This window comes from Nerophis ophidion, linkage group LG13 (assembly GCF_033978795.1).
Source record: "Nerophis ophidion isolate RoL-2023_Sa linkage group LG13, RoL_Noph_v1.0, whole genome shotgun sequence".
Classification (NCBI taxonomy): Eukaryota; Metazoa; Chordata; class Actinopteri; order Syngnathiformes; family Syngnathidae; genus Nerophis; species Nerophis ophidion.
Window position 1 is genome coordinate 33149830 of NC_084623.1, and position 18262 is coordinate 33168091.

The 18262-nt window shown below is 41.7% G+C and overlaps 1 protein-coding gene across 2 annotated transcripts in view; it reads left to right on the forward strand.

Moving 5' to 3' along the window:
• Positions 1 to 8291: 8291 nt before the first annotated feature.
• usp2a (ubiquitin specific peptidase 2a) overlaps positions 8292 to 18262 on the forward strand; it is a 98590-nt gene continuing 88619 nt past the window's right edge. For both annotated transcript variants that reach the window (XM_061918801.1, XM_061918800.1), the window contains exon 1: positions 8292 to 8506. The gene's annotated coding sequence lies outside the window, so the exon portion shown is untranslated. The remainder of the gene's footprint in view (positions 8507 to 18262) is intronic.

Sequence of the window (18262 nt, forward strand, 5' to 3'; positions counted from 1 at the left end):
ACCGCTCATTAAAGCAATGGGACTCTGTCTGTGAATGGAGCTTGTAGTTAGTTACATATTATATAAATATGTAAATATTATATAAATATGTATATAAATATGTACATAAAGTGTTGTAATTATATTCCAACTCCGCGTTCTTCTTGGTCCTCGCCGCCACTGCAAAAGATTCAGCAACACAGATGTCCAAAATACTGTGTAATTGCGCGATGAAAAGAGATGACTTTTAGCGGTAAGTGGTGCTGAGTTGATATGTCCCCTCCAACCAATAACGTCACAAATACGCGTCATCATCGCGTCATCATTCCGCAACGTTTTCAACAGGAAACTGCGGGAAATTTAAAATTGTAATTTAGTAAATTAAACCGGCTGTATTGGCATGTGTTGCAATGTTAATATTTCATCATTGATATATAAACTATCAGACTGTGTGGTCGGTAGTAGTGGGTTTCAGTAGGCCTTTATGGGTAGGCAGATCAATGTGGTTATTGATATTATCGATACCGAAAGTCATGTCAGTTCTCTGCTCTTATTTTCACTTATATCTGTCTTTCTGTTGTGTTATTCACATTGTTGAATTCCATCCATCTTCTTCCGCTTATCCGAGGTCGGGTCGCAGGGGCAGCAGCCTAAGCAGGGAAGCCCAGACTTCCCTCTCTCCAGCATTTTCGTCCAGCTCCTGCCGGAGGATCCAGGAGGCATTCCCAGGCCAGCCGGGGGACATAGTCTTCCCAAGGTGTCCTGGGTCTCCCCCGTGGCCTCCTACCGGTCGGACGTGACCTAAACACCTCCCCAGGGAGGCGTTCGGGTGGCATCCTAACCAGAGGCCCGAACCACCTCATCTGGCTCCTCAGTGGCTTTACTTTGAGCTCCTCCTGGATGACAGAGCTTGTCCCCCTATCTTTAAGGGAGAGCCCCGCCACCCGGCAGAGGAAATTAATTTTGGCCGCTTGTACCTGTGATCTTGTCCTTTCGGTCATAACCCATCGCTCATGACCATAGGTCAGAATGGGAATGTAGATCGACTGGTAAACTGAGAGCTTTACCTTCCGGCTCAGCTCCTTCTTCACCACAACGGATCGATACAGTGTCCGCATTGCTGAAGACGCCGCACTGATCCGCCTGTCGATCTCACGATCCACTCTTCCCTCACTCGTGAATAAGACTCTGAGGTGCTTAAACTCTTCCACTTGGGGCAAGATATCTTCCCCAACCCGGAGATGGCACTCCACCCTTTTCCGGGCGAGAACCATGGACTCGGACTTGGAGGTGCTGATTCCCATCCCAATCGCTTCACACTCGGCTGCGAACCGATCCAGTGAGAGCTGAAGATCCTGGCCAGATGAAGCCATCAGGACCACATCATCTGCAAAAAGCAGAGACCTCATTCTGCAGCCACCAAACCGAATCCCCTCAACGCCTTGACTGGGCATATTGTTGAATTGTTAATATTAATATATTATAGCCAAAATGGGGTAGGTCGGTGCCTGACAAAAGAATTACACCCCCCCCCCCCCCCCTCCCGACATTAAGGCTGGGCCGATAAACGATATCAATATGTATGATAATAGACACATACTAAATATCAATATAAAATGCGTTCGACAAAATAATTGATATGTATTTATATTTTTTGATCGGAACGAACCAAAAATTATGAAGCAAGATCCGTTTCATGAAGTCACTCGAGCGGCGCTTTGGGAACCCAGCAAACAGGAAACTGGAAGTGTCACTGAGCAATGGGAGGGACACGCTAACAGCCAATCACGTAACAGTATTGCTGTATTTCTGTCTCACTGTGGATTCTCTGCATAGAGTGAGAAGAGAAACTGTAATATTTTGATGTATCAACTCAATAACAGAAATTTGTCTTTAGTTTTGTTGGTTTTATTGCAGACTGTGTGGCAATTTCCTGACACTTCCAATATGTCTGTTTAATGAGTAGTTTCCCAAACTACTCTGTGTAGTGTTCAATAGCATATACCCTTCTGCCATCTCGTGTCTCAAATCTGCAACTACCTTCAAATCTACTTTAATTATTTTAATATCTTAGCCACGCTCATCGTACTTGGCTACTTCTCCAATGATAAATCGTACTCTCGGTAAGTTGGAAATTGTTTTGCTGTATTTATTGGCATGGTTAAATGAGTCATAAAAAGTATGAATAATTATCGAAATCGATCAATATAAAAAAACATCTATTTGTTTTGCTGCACATATCCATTATCAATTGTTTACATGTTGTTTTATTTTCTGTAGGCGGACACAATTAATACATTTGTCAAGCTTCCATACATCTTTTTATACACTTTACAAAAAATACATAAGAGGCTAACTCGTATGGGATGGCGATGCGCGGTTGGGAGAGTGGCCGTGCCAGCAACCTGAGAATTCCTGGTTCAAACCCCACTTTCTACCAACCTAGTCACGTCCATTGTGTAGTTGAGCAAGACTCTTCAACCTTGCTCCTGATGGGTGGTGGTTAGCACCTTGCATGGCAATTTCCGACAGCAGTGTGTGAACGTATGTGTGAATGGGTGAATGTGGAAATAGTGTCAAAGCGCTTTGAGTACCTTGAAGGTAGAAAAGCGCTATACAAGTATAACCCATTTACTTTCCTGAGACCCTTATTTTGATAGCACAGGTAGGGTGAAGCAGCACTTTTATTGTGAAGACATTAACTGTGTGGTTGGTCTTTACACTTTTGATGGCCAATACGATGAGAGTCTGCTGAAATAAAAAGTATTTCTCGTTTTCCTGCCAGTCGTTCTTACTTCATACTGAGCTCACTGCAGCCGGCCTTATCTCACAAGATCCTCGGGTGCCGTTGATGTTAAGCAAGTAACGAAAGTGACGTCATAGTGACTATTGATCATCGGTAATTTTGAGGTCTGTCTTTTTTCAATGCCTTGTGATTGACCGACACACCCTCCACGATCGATAGGTAGCTCGAGATCAACCTAATGGACACCCGTGCTCTCGGTAGTGTTGCAAATTTTAATGTGAACAAAGAAGTGAACTCAAAAAACGCTCCAATGTAAGTTAAGTAAGGTTTCACTTTTTCACAAATGCACTAACCTGATGCTAATACACATTGGCTTTGCTGAGGACATGGTACTGATTAGCATTAGCGATTTTAACTTTCATTTTAGCACCTTCAAATTTGTTACAAGTAAGATGCACGTTAGAATCAAACAGCTGGTGCGTAATTTGTACAATACTTAGAGTCTTAATACTTTGTAGGATGCAACAGACAGGACAGACTTAAATGACCAACTCACCATAAACTATACACCACTGCCATTTAACGTCTTGGATGGATGGATGGATCTTTATTGGCACAAGTTCAACAAAATTTGGTTTTCAGGACATACCCGTTCAAGATTAGACCAACAAACATTGTACAGGGTTACAGAACAAGAACGCTGACGGGTCGCCAGAAGGCACCCAGTGAAAAATGGGAGTGGCAAAAAATACTCCATAGCAAAGCACATGTACATATTACAGCATACAACTCGAGACTTGCAACTAGGGCTGAAGGGGCGGGCAACCGTGCGGAAGCTGCCAGCCACTACGGGCGCTGCTTCGTCCGGAAGAAATTTTCCCCCGAAAATCTGGACAAATTCAGCTGGAGCTGGAGGCCATGCTCCCCCCAGCTCAAACATGCACAGTTCGAAGCTTGAAAAGGATGATTGCAGGCAGATCTGACGGCATTTAAAGTCATTTTTAAAAAACGACTGCTAACCCTCCTTTTCGGCAGAACGACCGCGGAGAATTAAAGTAGGAACACTCCGGAGGCAGAAGTTCATTAAGAGGGGCGGACTCACCAGCTCTCAGCCATGTTTCCGTCACACAGAGGAAGTCAAGTCCGCGGGAAGTAAAGAAATCCTTCAGGATAAACGTTTTGTTTGTAAAAGATCTTGCGTTCACAAGACCGAACCTGGCAGGGGCCAGCACGTCCAAGGGCGCAGCTAATCCAGGTGGGGCCCGGACACACAGCCCGCAGGTGGCGGGGGAGAGGAGCCACGAGGCGGGAAAGGAAGGCATGAATCCGGCCAGGTGAAAAAGCTGACTGGGACGTCGAAAAACCAACGTCGAAGTTGATTATATCAGTGGGAGAGGAGCAAAGATCCAACAGTGTTTGGCGGTCATACACAAGCAGTGAGCTGACAGAGACGAAAAAAGACGCAAACAACACAACAACGAACAGAGCTGACAGTGAGAGACGGCAGGGCAAAGCACATACTGGCGCCATCTTCTGGAAACTCAGAAGTGACGTTACTCAAATAGTGAAAGGTAAGTGTTGTTGTTGTTTTTTTAAAAACCCGCAAGCACAGTACAGTTAGTAGAACAACTGTGTTTTTATTACTGTGTATTTGATAGGTGCCCTCTGAAATTCAACTATTTATTTTATTTGTATATATAATAAAATAAATATATATAGCTAGAATTGACTGAAAGTTAAGTATTTCATACATATATAACTGAATATATATATATATATATATATATATATATATATATATAGGAAACACTCGAGTTGGTGAATTGGCTGTAAATATACACCCCTCCCCTCTTAACCTCGCCCCCTCCCCAACCACGCCCCCAAACCATGCCCCCAAACCATGCCCCCGCCCCACCCCCGACCACGCCCCCCACCTCCCGAAATCGGAGGTCTCAAGGTTGGCAAGTATGTGTATACATGTAAAAAAATACGGTGAGTTCAAGGAACGCCAAAATTAATTTGGACAAAACGGCGCTCGCCAAGTACTTGAATCAGTGAAGCATGTTTAATACAAACAGTGTGCTTTATAGCAATTAGAGAGGTTTGTGTCATGTTTGTCATCCTAAACAAACCATATTAAAACAAAAAATATGTTTTTTCCCTCTCATCTTTTTCCATTTTTCATATATGCGGCTCCAGAGCCACAGGTTGGCGACCCCTGGTCCATCTGTATCCGATATGACTGCAGTCTGAACAATCGGGTCATCAAAAAGCAATCAGCGTCATAATTGCCAAAATAAACGGTTTCCAAATACATAATTGACAAATGAGCAGAAAACATGCAAAAGTAATGTTTTAGGAACTCACATCAATGTTCCACCAATCCTGTCTCTGACTGCTCATCCTCATGCCACGTGGAGAAGGTATTGAAACAAATGTCCCACAAACTGCGGGAGCCAAAATGCTTGCCCTCTTCCTTCTTAGTCTTCTATGCGCAATGATGTGGTTCACAAAATCTTGACTTGAATTTCACAAAATTCTTGAAATTGCCAAAAATGCACCACGACTGAGACCTACTGGCAATGAAGTCATGTTTATTTCTGTCAATGCTGCAGCATGTGATGTCACGCATGCATGGGGATCAGATTGCATCCACTTTACACTTCACATTTTTTCTTAAAGGCCTACTGAAATGAGATTTTCTTATTTAGACGGGAATAGCAGGTCCATTCTATGTGTCATACTTTGTCATTTTGTGTCATTTTGCGATATGGCCATATTTTTGCTGAAAGGATTTAGTAGAGAACATCGACGATAAAGTTTGCAACTTTTGGTGCTGATAAAGTCGCAGATGATGACGTCACAAGGGTGAGGGCTCTTCACGTCCTCACATTGTTTTTAATGGGAGCCTCCAGCAGCAAGAGCTATTCTGACCAAGAAAACGACTATTTCCCCATTAATTTGAGCGAGGATAAAAGATTTGTGGATGATGATATTGATAGCGAAGGACTAGAAAAAATAAAATAAAATGAAAAGCGACGGCACCGGGCGGCGGCAGTGCGAGCGTTTCAGATGTAATTAGACACATTTACTAGGATAATTCTGGAAGATCCCTTATCTGCTTATTGTTTTAATAGTGTTTTACTGAGATTGTAAAGACATACCTCGAAGTCAGATGGCTCCGGTGAACACGCAGTGTCTCAGAGAGAAGCCAAGGAGCCAAGCTCACAGCAGCCTTTTAAACAGCTACTGCAGGAGGATGAATAATCCAATGATGTCTCCGGTAAAATATATATCACAATTTTCCCATCCAAAAACATGCTAGTTGATGTAGAGAAACATGTTCACTTGACCGCTTTGTGTTAAAAACAAAGAAACACCGGCTGTGTCTCGGTGCTAAAGGCAGCTGCAATCCACCGCTTTCCACCAACAGCATTGTTCTTTATATTCTCCATTATTAATTGAACAAATTGCAAAAGATTCAGCAACACAGATGTCCAAATTACTGTGTAATTATGCGATGAAAAGAGACGACTTTTAGCCGCGAGAGGTGCTGCGCTAATATTTCCTGATATTCCGTGACGTCACGCGCACGCGTCATCATTCCGCGACGTTTTCATCAGGAAACTCCGCGGGAAATTTAAAATTGCAATTTAGTCAACTAAAAAGGCCGTATTGGCATGTGTTGCGATGTTAATATTTCATCATTGATATACAAACTATAAGACTGTGTGGTCGGTAGTAGTGGGTTTCAGTAGGCCTTTAATGTGAACTGCTACATAAAAAGATAGGAGCTGATTTTTTATGCTTTATCTGTCCTACTTTGCGAATATTCATATAGCACAGTCAGGCCCGGAACTAATTAACCACCATGAACAAGGGTTTACTGTAATTGTTTTCTAGATTTTTACACAATGGGGTTATAACACAACTATTTTTGCCCTTAAAAGATGTGAAAGCTATTATTTTTATTAGCTAGCAACACTAAAATTGGCCCTAGTGTGTGAATGTGAGCGTGAATGTTGTCTGTCTATCTGTGTTGGCCCTGCGATGAGGTGGCGACTTGTCCAGGGTGTACACCGCCTTCCGCCCGATTATAGCTGAGATAGGCTCCAGCGACCCCCGCAACCCCGAAGGGAATAAGTGGTAGGAAATGGACGCTTGACGCTTTTAAAAAATTCCAATTTGGTTGGGTCGTCACATTTTCTTGGAGAAGTTGGTTGTCACCAGTGGCGATTGCTCTGAGACTGCAAGGGAAGCTCAGCTTCCCCTAAAATGACCAAAAATAAGTGATTGAATATATGGTGTTGTGTGTATATGTCACTGAGTAAATATTTTGTTGAGAATCAACTTCTTATCACGGTAACGACGCGGCTTCACAGTGCTTTAAAGCAGTGGTTCTCAACCTTTTTTCAGTGATGTACCCCCTGTGAATTTTTTTTTAATTCAAGTACCCCCTAATCAGAGCAAAGCATTTTTGGTTGAAAAAATAGATAAAGAAGTAAAATACAGCACTATGTCATCAGTTTCTGATTTATTAAATTGTACAACAGTACAAAATATTGCTCATTTGTGGTGGTCTTTATTGAACTATTTGGAAAAAAAGATATACAAATAACTAAAAACTTGTTGAAAAATAAACAAGTGATTCATTTATAAATAAAGATTTCTACGCATAGAAGTAATCATCAACTTAAAGAGCCCTCTTTGGGAATTGTAATAGAGATCCATCTGAATTCATGAACTTAATTGTAAACATTTCTTCACAAAAAATGAATCTTTAACATCAATATTTACGGAACATGTCCAGAAAAAATCTAGCTGTCAACACTGAATTGTTGTATGAACACATTGTTGTATTTTTTTTTTCACAGTTTATGAACTTACATTCATATTTTGTTGAAGTATTGTTCCAAAAATACATTTATAAATGATTTTTGAATTGTTGTTATTTTTAGAATATTTAAAAAAAATCTCCTATACCCCTTGGCATACCTTCAAGTACCCCCATTTGAGAAACACTGCCCTATTGCTCATTTTTGGTGTTGATCTGATAAAGTAATTAAAAGACCAATTTTGTTGACACTGAAATGAACAACATAACCAAAAAATATATTTTTGTGAAAATAAAAAGCACTAAATTGAACCAATTATGCAATATCGACTTCATACTACTGACGCTACCCTTGGTAATGACAATTTCGACATTTGGATCGATCTTTCATGGACATAGTGGGATTGAACAATTACCGGAATCAGACTAATTCAGTGCATGTGAAAACGTCATTCACACGCTAATTCGTTTAAGTCGTGACATTTTAACCGGCCATGTTTCTCCCATCCATCCATGTTCCTACTGCATGTGTAAAGACGTGGACTCGAATAATTATTGCCGATAAACAGTCGCCATCTTTCCTTGGAGCCGAGAATGCAGCATTTATCTTACGTGAATGCAATATGTGATGTTTACGTTCATCGCCCTGGCAACGCGTTCGGGGGGCGGGACGTCATGACGTCACAGGCGAAGCGTCGACCAATCACGACGGAGCCCTGCTGCCGGACAGACGTCACTGTTAAAGAGAACGCACCGTTACTTGGTTGCTGAAACTCCGGTACTGCATCGAAGAAACGAAAGAATACGCCAGCGTCGACCCGACGGTTGGTTAATGTCAAACACTGACGATCATAGCAACTTGTGTGAAGGCGAAGGCAGCTCAAGAAGCCCGCAAACACTCGACTTTCGGGGGCGTTTCGCTGCGTTGTCGGATCTCCCGCTGCTGGGTAAGTGAACACGGTCACTATCACACTAAAAGGAGGCGTTCAAGTGCTCAAAACCATGGAGACATCTAATTACGGTTGTCTTTTGTTGTTGCTTTAAAAGCTAAAAAGAAACTATTGTAATGACAGAAATAGTGTAAAAGTGGTAATAGTTGCTAAATAACCTGGCTATAGCTGTATAGCTACTGTTTCTTTCGTTTTGTTTTGTTTTTTACCCCCGAAGGATGTCGCTTACTTTTCTTTACGCTAGCTGTAGCATATGTGACTTCTTGGAAGGCCCTTTTTAATACATCGTGAATAAATATGACATTTGAATTAGTTTTTAACATTTTGTGCCTTAAATTTAGTGATGAGGTGGCGTCTTGTCCAGGGTGTACGCCGCCTTCCGCCAGATTGTAGCTGAGATAGGGAATAAGCGGTAGAAAATGGATGGATGGATGGATAGTGGTGAAGTACTATTTGAACCACCCTCCCGTGCATCGAATTGCTGCCATTATCTGAGTCTGACTGGTTCTCTGAGCGAACTAGCGATGGGAAGTTTCTTAAAATCGACTCTTTTGGCCCGACTCAATAATAAGAATCTGTTTTTTCGGCTCTTCGTTTAGTGCAGGGGTGTCAAACTCATTTTAGATCGGGGGCCAAAAGGGGAAACATCTACTCCCAAGTGGGCCGGACTGGTAAAATCACGGCACATACCTTAAAAATAAAGACAACTTCAGATTGTTGTCTTTGTTTGAAAATAGAGCAAGCACATTCTGAAATTGTACAAATCATAATGTTGTTGGTTTTTTTAGTCTTACATGTTGCGTTTAATAGTATTCCATCTTTGTTTGTCGTTATTTATATTTTCTGACTAAATTATGTGATAATGTTCATCAGTCAATTCGTTGGTGTTAGTTTTCAATTTATTGAGATGGAATAATTATATCAATATCAAATTACAGTTTGTTATTTATGTAGTTTGATCATTTTCCTCGACTGATGTACTTAACATTGTGTGGTTTATTTTGTACATCGTTTACAAAGATACAAAGAATTGCCATTGCGACGTCCAGTGGACACATTTAGAACAGCTTCATTCAAACATTTCTGGTTACGTTTTTATACTTAGCAAACTTATCCCGCGGGCCGGACAAAACCTGATCCGGCCCCCGGGCCGTACGTTTGACACCCCTGGTTTAGTGTATTTAAGTTGGCAAACATCAATGGTTTGCTTCTTTTTGTGTATTATGTGTTCTGTTACAAAAGCCTTTTTGCTTTTGTTGAATTTTTAATCCTACTTGAATATTTAGCGAGAATTACGCTTTGTCTTTTTTTTTTTCAATTAAACACTGCAAAATACCAAAAATGTAACCAAAGTCAGTGTCGATTTCCCCCGAGCACACCTGCAGTATTCTTGAGAAGATTCTCCTTGAAGAAACCAGGGTTCCCCACACATTAATATATTTGTGGCGGCCCGCCATGAAAGAATTACAGCCGCAACAAATAAAATTAAAAAAAAAAAATATATATATATATATATATATATATGTATATATATATATATATTTTATTAGTAGTAGTATTTTTTTTTATCGGCTTTTAACTCGCTTGACCGCTCATTAAAGCAATGGGACTCTGTCTGTGAATGGAGCTTGTAGTTAGTTACATATTATATAAATATGTAAATATTATATAAATATGTATATAAATATGTACATAAAGTGTTGTAATTATATTCCAACTCCGCGTTCTTCTTGGTCCTCGCCGCCACTGCAAAAGATTCAGCAACACAGATGTCCAAAATACTGTGTAATTGCGCGATGAAAAGAGATGACTTTTAGCGGTAAGTGGTGCTGAGTTGATATGTCCCCTCCAACCAATAACGTCACAAATACGCGTCATCATCGCGTCATCATTCCGCAACGTTTTCAACAGGAAACTGCGGGAAATTTAAAATTGTAATTTAGTAAATTAAACCGGCTGTATTGGCATGTGTTGCAATGTTAATATTTCATCATTGATATATAAACTATCAGACTGTGTGGTCGGTAGTAGTGGGTTTCAGTAGGCCTTTATGGGTAGGCAGATCAATGTGGTTATTGATATTATCGATACCGAAAGTCATGTCAGTTCTCTGCTCTTATTTTCACTTATATCTGTCTTTCTGTTGTGTTATTCACATTGTTGAATTCCATCCATCTTCTTCCGCTTATCCGAGGTCGGGTCGCAGGGGCAGCAGCCTAAGCAGGGAAGCCCAGACTTCCCTCTCTCCAGCATTTTCGTCCAGCTCCTGCCGGAGGATCCAGGAGGCATTCCCAGGCCAGCCGGGGGACATAGTCTTCCCAAGGTGTCCTGGGTCTCCCCCGTGGCCTCCTACCGGTCGGACGTGACCTAAACACCTCCCCAGGGAGGCGTTCGGGTGGCATCCTAACCAGAGGCCCGAACCACCTCATCTGGCTCCTCAGTGGCTTTACTTTGAGCTCCTCCTGGATGACAGAGCTTGTCCCCCTATCTTTAAGGGAGAGCCCCGCCACCCGGCAGAGGAAATTAATTTTGGCCGCTTGTACCTGTGATCTTGTCCTTTCGGTCATAACCCATCGCTCATGACCATAGGTCAGAATGGGAATGTAGATCGACTGGTAAACTGAGAGCTTTACCTTCCGGCTCAGCTCCTTCTTCACCACAACGGATCGATACAGTGTCCGCATTGCTGAAGACGCCGCACTGATCCGCCTGTCGATCTCACGATCCACTCTTCCCTCACTCGTGAATAAGACTCTGAGGTGCTTAAACTCTTCCACTTGGGGCAAGATATCTTCCCCAACCCGGAGATGGCACTCCACCCTTTTCCGGGCGAGAACCATGGACTCGGACTTGGAGGTGCTGATTCCCATCCCAATCGCTTCACACTCGGCTGCGAACCGATCCAGTGAGAGCTGAAGATCCTGGCCAGATGAAGCCATCAGGACCACATCATCTGCAAAAAGCAGAGACCTCATTCTGCAGCCACCAAACCGAATCCCCTCAACGCCTTGACTGGGCATATTGTTGAATTGTTAATATTAATATATTATAGCCAAAATGGGGTAGGTCGGTGCCTGACAAAAGAATTACACCCCCCCCCCCCCCCCTCCCGACATTAAGGCTGGGCCGATAAACGATATCAATATGTATGATAATAGACACATACTAAATATCAATATAAAATGCGTTCGACAAAATAATTGATATGTATTTATATTTTTTGATCGGAACGAACCAAAAATTATGAAGCAAGATCCGTTTCATGAAGTCACTCGAGCGGCGCTTTGGGAACCCAGCAAACAGGAAACTGGAAGTGTCACTGAGCAATGGGAGGGACACGCTAACAGCCAATCACGTAACAGTATTGCTGTATTTCTGTCTCACTGTGGATTCTCTGCATAGAGTGAGAAGAGAAACTGTAATATTTTGATGTATCAACTCAATAACAGAAATTTGTCTTTAGTTTTGTTGGTTTTATTGCAGACTGTGTGGCAATTTCCTGACACTTCCAATATGTCTGTTTAATGAGTAGTTTCCCAAACTACTCTGTGTAGTGTTCAATAGCATATACCCTTCTGCCATCTCGTGTCTCAAATCTGCAACTACCTTCAAATCTACTTTAATTATTTTAATATCTTAGCCACGCTCATCGTACTTGGCTACTTCTCCAATGATAAATCGTACTCTCGGTAAGTTGGAAATTGTTTTGCTGTATTTATTGGCATGGTTAAATGAGTCATAAAAAGTATGAATAATTATCGAAATCGATCAATATAAAAAAACATCTATTTGTTTTGCTGCACATATCCATTATCAATTGTTTACATGTTGTTTTATTTTCTGTAGGCGGACACAATTAATACATTTGTCAAGCTTCCATACATCTTTTTATACACTTTACAAAAAATACATAAGAGGCTAACTCGTATGGGATGGCGATGCGCGGTTGGGAGAGTGGCCGTGCCAGCAACCTGAGAATTCCTGGTTCAAACCCCACTTTCTACCAACCTAGTCACGTCCATTGTGTAGTTGAGCAAGACTCTTCAACCTTGCTCCTGATGGGTGGTGGTTAGCACCTTGCATGGCAATTTCCGACAGCAGTGTGTGAACGTATGTGTGAATGGGTGAATGTGGAAATAGTGTCAAAGCGCTTTGAGTACCTTGAAGGTAGAAAAGCGCTATACAAGTATAACCCATTTACTTTCCTGAGACCCTTATTTTGATAGCACAGGTAGGGTGAAGCAGCACTTTTATTGTGAAGACATTAACTGTGTGGTTGGTCTTTACACTTTTGATGGCCAATACGATGAGAGTCTGCTGAAATAAAAAGTATTTCTCGTTTTCCTGCCAGTCGTTCTTACTTCATACTGAGCTCACTGCAGCCGGCCTTATCTCACAAGATCCTCGGGTGCCGTTGATGTTAAGCAAGTAACGAAAGTGACGTCATAGTGACTATTGATCATCGGTAATTTTGAGGTCTGTCTTTTTTCAATGCCTTGTGATTGACCGACACACCCTCCACGATCGATAGGTAGCTCGAGATCAACCTAATGGACACCCGTGCTCTCGGTAGTGTTGCAAATTTTAATGTGAACAAAGAAGTGAACTCAAAAAACGCTCCAATGTAAGTTAAGTAAGGTTTCACTTTTTCACAAATGCACTAACCTGATGCTAATACACATTGGCTTTGCTGAGGACATGGTACTGATTAGCATTAGCGATTTTAACTTTCATTTTAGCACCTTCAAATTTGTTACAAGTAAGATGCACGTTAGAATCAAACAGCTGGTGCGTAATTTGTACAATACTTAGAGTCTTAATACTTTGTAGGATGCAACAGACAGGACAGACTTAAATGACCAACTCACCATAAACTATACACCACTGCCATTTAACGTCTTGGATGGATGGATGGATCTTTATTGGCACAAGTTCAACAAAATTTGGTTTTCAGGACATACCCGTTCAAGATTAGACCAACAAACATTGTACAGGGTTACAGAACAAGAACGCTGACGGGTCGCCAGAAGGCACCCAGTGAAAAATGGGAGTGGCAAAAAATACTCCATAGCAAAGCACATGTACATATTACAGCATACAACTCGAGACTTGCAACTAGGGCTGAAGGGGCGGGCAACCGTGCGGAAGCTGCCAGCCACTACGGGCGCTGCTTCGTCCGTCATACCACATCGAGTGAAGCTTCGAAGCCGCGGGATGGGGGGCGGGGAGTATGTGTCTGTGGCGTAGATTTTTCGTGGATACATGTGTGTGTAGACTGGAAACTGCAACTGCAGCTTAGTGTCATACCTGCAAAAGATACTCAGAAATGTGATAATAAAACAAAGTGCAACAACTGTACAGCAGTTATCCTAAGCAGGTCATTTTTCAATATTGCAATCAACAATTATCCATCCATCCATTTTCTACCGCTTATTCCCTTTGGGGTCTCGGGGGACACTGCTGCCTACCTCAGCAACGATCGGGCGGAAGGCGGTGTACACCCTGGGCAAGCCGCCACCTCATCACAGGCAATCAACAATTAGATTTTTTAATAAGAAATAAAAAATATCATTAAAACACACAAAAGTACCAAAAATTGGTACGGTTGAGTACCAGTATTGATTTCCAAGTAGCGGGAATTGGTATCGTGTCAGTTTAAATTTGAACGCTACCCATCTCTAGTTACAGTGGGGCAAAAAAGTGAATTATGGTGGAAAATAAGTATTTGGTCAACCATTCAGAGCTCTCCCTGATGGAAGGAGGTTTTGGCTCAAAATCTCACGATACTTGGCCCCGTTCATTCTTTTCTTAACACGGATAAATCGTCCTGTCCCCTTAGCAGAAAAACAGCCCCAAACTATGATGTTTCCACCCCCATGCTTCACAGTAGGTGTGGTGTTCTTGGGATGCAACTCAGTATTCTTCTTCCTCCAAACACGACGAGTTGAGTTTATACCAAAAAGTTCTATTTTGGTTTCATCTGACCACATGACATTCTCCCAATCCTCTGCTGTATCATCCATGTATCCATTTCGGTATAAATTCAACTCGTTGTGTTTGGAGGAAAAAAAATACTGAGTTGCATCCCAAGAACACCACACCTACTGTGAAGCATGGGGGTGGAAACATCATGCTTTGGGGCTGTTTTTCTGCTAAGGGGACAGGACATTTGATCTGTGTTAAGGAAAGAATGAATGGGGCCATGTATTGTGAGATTTTGAGCCAAAACCTCCTTCCATCAGTGAGAGCTTTGAATGATTGACCAAATACTTATTTTCCACCATAATTTACAAATAAATTCTTTAAAATTCCTACAATGTGAATTCCGGGATTTTTTTTTTCACATTCTGTCTCTCACAGTTGAAGTGTACCTATGATGAAAATAACAGACCTCTGTCATCATTTCAAGTGGGAGAACTTGCACAATCGGTGGCTGACTAAATACATTTTTGCCCCACTGTATTTATATGTTGTTGAATTGTTCAGAAACAAGTTTGTTGATTTTTTTTCCTATGTAAAATATTTGTGCTGTGTTTTATTTTTTACTGTCAAACGATTACAATATGAGTATATTCTAACAAGTTAGTTTACTAAAGTTGATGTGAAACCAGTGCAATACACCCACATCATCAGTGTGAAACTATTGCACTACTGCAGGCGTGTCAAATGGTTCACATTGCAGTTATGGCTGCCTTCCAAGACCACTTGTAACATTGAATATGCATTTGATTATTCGATTTTTTAAAGTGCTTTAAAAAAAATCAAGGTCCATCCATCCATTTTCTACTGCTTATTCCCTTTGGAGTCGCGGGGGGCGCTGGTGCCTATCTCAGCTACAATCGGACGGAAGGTGGAGTATACCCTGGACAGGTCACCACTTTATCACAGGGCCAACACAGATAGACAGACAACATTCACACTCACATTCACACACTAGGGCCAATTTAGTGTTGCCAATCAACCTACCACCAGGTGCATGTCTTTGGAAGTGGGAGGAAGCTGGATTACCCAGAGGGAACCCACACAGTCACGGGGAGGACATACAAACTCCACACAGAAAGATCCCGAGCCCGGGATTGAACCCAGGACTATTCAGGACCTTCGTATTAATTTTTATCTTTCCAAAATATTTATAAATATATTTGCCTCGTGATTAGATATTAATGTTGAAAAAATATGCACTTTTATGCAGTGTATACATTTTTTCTGACCGAATGATGTTGGGGTATAAATATTTGGGGTTTTGGCACCAGCCGTTAGACTAGATCTAACCAATCTAAGTCTATGAGTGTGAACTGATGAAGCCCACTTGGATGTACCAAACAGTCCAGTTGCGATCGATTGAATGCCCTGAGATTACAATGAAATGGATGAATGAGAACATCCACAGACACATCAAAATAAAAATAACATATGTATTTAGTAAGAAATTAAATACTTTGACGCACTTTATCTCCAGGCTGGCCCCCCGTAAGTTTGACACCTGTGCACTTTAGTCATCATGGCTGTGCTCATGTTGTACAATCTTTGCCAACGTAACATAACACCTTTCCCAGAGCCTGTTCACAACATTAGCCACTCACTCCCTTTCCACACACGTCATTTCTTCACCTACATCGGGAAACACTCAGATGTCAATAGGGTTCAGACTTGTTATTATTTTTGTTTTTGTGTTTTATTTTATTAGTACTTACGTAGTTACCGTATTTCCTTTAATTGCCGCCGGGGCGCTAATTAATTTAAAACCTTTTCTCACTCCTGCGCTTACCAAAGGCATGCGGTAAAAGTAAGCATGCGCTAATTATTTAAAAACCTCTTCTCACTCCGGCACTTACCGAAGGCATGCAGTAAAAATTTGAGTGTGATGTAAGCTTGAACATTAAATCCTACTGAATAGCTCTTAATCTTCTTCCCTTTATGCGATTTCAAAATACCGGTAGTTAAATCACCCTCCTCCATTTTGAAAATGATGACAGGGGAAGTGTCACTCGTGACGTCACGAGTTTGACCAGGTGGTAATACTAAGCACGCGCTAATTATTTTGCGAAGCGAGTTTGACCCGGCAGTAATTCAAGGCAGGCGCATACTATATGCCCTGCGGCAATTCAAGGAAATACGGTATACACAATGGGACACTCCTTGGTGGCACACCTGCACAATCTACTAAAACCCAATGGAAGTTCTGTCTTCCAAAATAATTCCGTAGTGCTCCGTTGAGGCTAAATATGTTGTTTTGGTTTAAATGTTTTATTTACAGCATTTATATTATGGGGTTGAACTGGACTTCATTTCCCTCTCATATAGCTAAAGCAGGTTACCAGAATAATACAAACAATAATCATGGTATTTGTGTTACTATTAGTATTATTGTTAAAGCACAGTAGTACCCTAACGTACAAAGCTGCTGTACATATCCTACGAAGTCAGACATACACTGTTTCAATGTCCATTTCTTAGATGATGCAATTGTTGATATCAACCAAACCTACTCACCCTACACAACCCACCCCCCGATTGTATATAATGTAAATAACTCAATGTATATACTCTGATGATTAACTTGTGCGATGACTGTATTATGCTGATAGTATATATTTGTACCATGAATTGATTAACGTGGAGCCAGACTTAAACAAGTTGAAAAACGTATTCGGGTGTTACCATTTAGTGGTCAATTGTATGGAATATGTATTGTACTGTGCAATCTATTAATACAAGTGTCAATCAATCAATCAATCAATCAATCAATCAATCAATCCATCCATCCATCAACCAATCAATCAATCAATCAATCAATCAATCAATCAATCAGCTCTTAACTCAAAGCACTCAAATCAGTGTCTCCCATTGAAATAATTTAAATTAATTGGATTGGAGCTCACCTCCCCCCAACAAAAACAGCACAATTTATAGTTTATAAAATACCTTTCAAAAAGAAAAACAACCTTTTATATAAGAAATGTTGTATTAAAAAGAATACAATAGAATGTACTGCTCACAGCTTTTAAGTAATAATAATGTACAACAGAGGTCTTACACAGTGGAGGTCCGCAGGTGGTTGTAACATTTTTGGTTAGTTAGAATTTTAGAAAATATACAGTATTTCTTCATATTACCCCCCAAAATTTTTCCACGGATGAACATTTCTTTAAATACACGATAACATTCCAACACCATCCATCCATCCATCCATCCATCATCTTCCGCTTATCCGAGGTCGGGTCGCGGGGGCAGCAGCCTAAGCAGGGAAGCCCAGACTTCCCTATTTCCAGCCACTTCGTCTGGCTCTTCCCGGGGGATCCCGAGGCGTTCCCAGGCCAGCCGGGAGACATAGTCTTTCCAACGTGTCCTGGGTCTTCCCCGTGGCCTCCTACCAGCTGGACGTGCCCTAAACACATCCCTAGGGAGGCGTTCGGGTGGCATCCTGACCAGATGCCCGAACCACTTCATCTGGCTCCTCTCGATGTGGAGGAGCAGCGGCTTTACGTTGAGCTCCTCCCGGATGGCAGAGCTTCTCACCCTATCTCTAAGGGAGAGCCCCGCCACCCGGCGGAGAAAACTCATTTCGGCCGCTTGTACCCGTGATCTTATCCTTTCGGTCATGACCCAAAGCTCATGACCATAGGTGAGGATGGGAACGTAGATCGACCGGTAAATTGAGAGCTTTGCCTTCCGGCTCAGCTCCTTCTTCACCACAACGGATCGATACAACGTCCGCATTACTGAAGACGCCGCACCGATCCGCCTGTCGAT